The sequence below is a fragment of the Hibiscus syriacus genome, unplaced genomic scaffold (genome assembly GCF_006381635.1).
Source record: "Hibiscus syriacus cultivar Baekdansim isolate YM2019G1 unplaced genomic scaffold, ASM638163v2 tig00111022_pilon, whole genome shotgun sequence".
In the NCBI taxonomy this organism is placed as follows: domain Eukaryota; kingdom Viridiplantae; phylum Streptophyta; class Magnoliopsida; order Malvales; family Malvaceae; genus Hibiscus; species Hibiscus syriacus.
This window is the reverse complement of record NW_024062956.1, coordinates 575901-580098: the sequence shown is the minus strand read 5'-3', so window position 1 is coordinate 580098 and position 4198 is coordinate 575901.

The following is a 4198-nucleotide window of genomic DNA, read 5'->3' as shown; positions in this document are numbered from 1 at the left end:
TAATCTCTAATGAGAAGCTTGTGAGGAAGATGATCTACTCTATTCCAAAGGAGTGACAATCGAAGAAGACAACCATTATCGAAGCAAGAAACTTAAAGTCTCTCACTCTCGACGAGCTAATTGGTTCCCTTCTCACTCATGAGATGATGGTGAAGGAAGATGAAGAAAGAGAAAAGAAGAAAAACAAGAAGAAGAATGAGGTAGGCATTGCCTTCAAATCCACCAATGAAAGCTATCAAGATTCAAGTGATGAGGTGGATGAAGACGATGATGAACAAGAAGAAGAGATGTAACATCCCAAATCAGGGTCAGTGACTAATTGCAAATTTTGAAAGTTTTGTGGTCAATTTTGAAATAAATTAAAAGTCTCGGGAGTTAAGTAAATAATTTTAATATTGGATTAAATAGCAAAGATGGATGAACTAAAGGGGCAAAATGGTCTTTTCATGGGAAAGATTTTTATCTTCTCGTTTTGAGTATTATAAAACGTGAGAAAATATGAGAGAGTTCCAGACTTTTCTTCTTCATTCTCTCCTTTTCCACCGTGAAGCCATAAACAAAGGTAAGATCTCTTGTTAGTTGATATTTAGCTGAATTTAGGATTTGATTATGATTATTGGAAGATAATTAAGCTTTAGGAAAGCTTAAATCATCTTAAAAACAAAGGATGGTGGAATTAGGATAAATTAAAGATTAAGAGTTTTTGAATGAAATTATGGAATAGAGTTCTTTACTCAAATTGGAAGATAAATTTGACTTGTCAATGGTTGAATTAAGAGATATGAAGTGATGGAATAGAGTTCTATGTAGAGGATTAGATTTTGAAGTTAAAGATATATTGAATGAGTAGTACTGAGTTTAAGCATGTATATGTAAGTTAAGAATAAGAAAGTGGATGATATATGAAGTGTTTGAGAGGAAATGAAGTAATTTTCGTGCTGAAAAATGTGATTTCTGGGCTAGGGGAATCGGTACCCATTCAAGGGGAACCGATACCCCCTCAAACGAACCAGAATTTTACAAAATGTCATGGGGGAACCGATACCCCCACAGGAGGGAACCGATTCCCCCTAAAAGAAGAAATGAATATTGGTTTATTAAGTTCGTTTAAGTTGTTAGTATCGAATTACAAGATGTAGGTATCTAATAATTGTCTTGAAAATGTATAATTATGTAGATTCAGAGCCTGAACGAGTTCCAGAATCATTGTCAAGTAAGATCGATCAAAGGGAAAGATAAGAGATTGGAATTGACTAGTGAGGCCAGGTGAGTGCATATTCAATAGTATATGATGGTGATGGGAAGAAGACTTGCGATGAGTCTATTTTCTGAAGAGTTACACATGAATTCAAGATTAAAGGCATGAGTTGAATATGAGTGTATGTATGCTTGATTATATGAATTGATATGTTTTGTATGTGCTATGTGGTTTATGTACACACACTATTAAGTGTTAATGAGAGAATATCAAATAAGTTATGAAATTATATGAATATAGAAGATAAGTCAAGAGATGTAGGGAAATGGAAATAGAGGTTTATGAAGAATCATAGGAGAATAAATATAAGTAATAAGATAATGAAATATAAGACTATGTGAAATACATGGTTATGAGAATTAGTAAAATAGAGTTATTTGATTTAATGAGAATTGAGGAAACTAAATAAGATTGAATTATAGAATGGAATGAGAATAATATATCTATTAGGGAACTTGAATACAAAGCGCTGATATGTATATATATATATGATAAATTATATGCTAAAGATCTATGGGGTTATATGAAAAGGTTATAAGGAATGTATGAAATTGAATTAATTAAATGGATTAAAGTAGTATATAAATAAAATATGATTAAGTGTAATATATATGTTTAGAAATATGACATAAGTTATAAAATCTAAGGGAATATAAAGAAATAAAGCATAAAGTAGACGAAATGAGATAAGTTATTATATAACTATATGATATACGTTATCAGGTAATATGAAAGGATTCAGGAAACTTATATAATCTATGTGAAAGTGATCTAGGTGTTTATATGTGAATTATTCGGTAATAAGTTATATGAAATAAATGTAGTGATTACCAGATCATAAGAGATAAGTCAGAGAATGTGAATAATATGACCAGAAACTATGAGCCTGTGTGATGAAATGAATATATGAAGACATGACTATGAGATATGTGATAAGAAGTTATGATTAAATGATCAAGAGATATAAGCTAAGGGATATCTGTGAATTACATGAAAAATGTGCTATGTGTAAGTGAATTATGTGATTATATGAATATGAAATCATATAAGAATTTACATGAACTACGTGATTACATGTATGTGTGAATGAAGCTATGAGCTTATATGAATATGTGATATGTTTACATGAATATGTGCAAGGATATAAAAGATAGTGCCCATGTTATGTGTCTTGAGAGCTAGGGGTATAGTTGGCATGCCAAGAGTCGAGGGTCTACGCGGTCCTTCGGGATATATATATATTCTTTGGAACATGTGTGAAGTCTTGTGAGACACATACTTGATCCCTAGTATATGTATATGATTCTTAAGGAATGATATGTGGTCCTTATGGACATTATTATATGGCATTACGGTGCAATTCTACGCGGTACTCTGGTGTAATTCTACGTGGCACTTCGGTGCAATTATACGAGCTGTGGTGACAGCATTAGTGCACAACCTCTATAGACTCACATATCTATGGTTCTCACATGTGTACATAGGCTAATAAAGGAAATAATATAAAAGAACCTTGCATGATAAAATGTGATTGGTTTGTAATCTTTATGGTGTGAAGTGATATATGTGATATGATGATGTGAATATAGCTTGGTTAAGAGGAATTGATGCAAGAACATATGACAAAAAGATAAAGAACGAAAATAAGACTAATAAAGAGATAATAATAAATACCTTACATATGATTCACATGTTTTGTGCTAGGAAACCTGTTATAAGAATATGTGAATGATGTGTGTGTACAAGTGGATAGTGGTTGCATGACAGAATGTATGATTTTGTATGATATAATAAGTATAGATTATGAATGCATTAGTAGTGGTTATATGTTTTTATGCCTCACTAAGTCATCGACTTAGCGTTTGAGTGTTTCACACGTAGGTTCCGGAAAGCTAGAAGAAAAGTGAAGAGGAGCAAGACCGGTCAGTTACTTCTTACCGAAGATCATATCAAAAAAGATGTCTTGAATTAGATGTATTCTGTATATTGAATATAGTTGGCATGTACTAATTGATTGAGTTAAATAAACCGCTGTGACTTTAATGAAAGTTTTACATTTTCTCGAGTTTTTGTCATGAGTCAAAGTTGAAAAGTCAATGTGATACCTCGAACTCGTATCCGGGTCGGGTACAGGTTAGGGGTGTTACATTTAATGGTATCAGAGCTAAGGTTTAGCCAATTCTAGGCTTAAACCGAAGTCAAATGATTTTTAAAGATGTGTACATGCCAACATATAGTGAAAATTTCTGATCTGATAGTGTAAGGAGTGTGTTGACTTGCTAATAGAATTAGATTGCTAAGTTATAATAGAAGTATTATTATGATAATTCTGAAATAAAGGGAAAGGTGATATTCCTGATTGTTATAGCTATTCACCTGCCCTGGCCAGGCAGGATGAAGAACGAACACCTCAGAAAATGCCTAGTAAGATCAAAAGTTGATTTCTGAAAGCTGAAATCATATCTGAATAATGATAGAAAGTTTTCATTGTTTTGAATCGAAAACACGATATGGAGTAGTTTTGTTATTACGTGGATAAGATAGAATATGGTGAACAAGTGTCACCATAAGATTGTTAAAAAGATCAAAGGATGTGGTGAGTATTTGTATGAGAATTCAAGAATAGATGCATCAGTGACAAGAGTGTAAGAGATATGGAGATAGAGTTTATGAATTTAAGATAAAAGGATAGTACTATGTTTAAGCAAGAATATGGATATGATAAGGGTTTGCATTTTAGATGGAAAGAGTTAGCGTTGGCTAACCAGATTATGTGATGGAAAAGGTATAGAAATATAAGATTTTGAGATATTGTCAGGATAAGATAAACAAGATGAGGTGGATCTAGATACAATTATATATTTTGATCATAATATTGTGATATAGTGAAAAAGATGAGGATTCGTATGTTTGAATAAAGTTAAGGATGGTTAAGAAGAG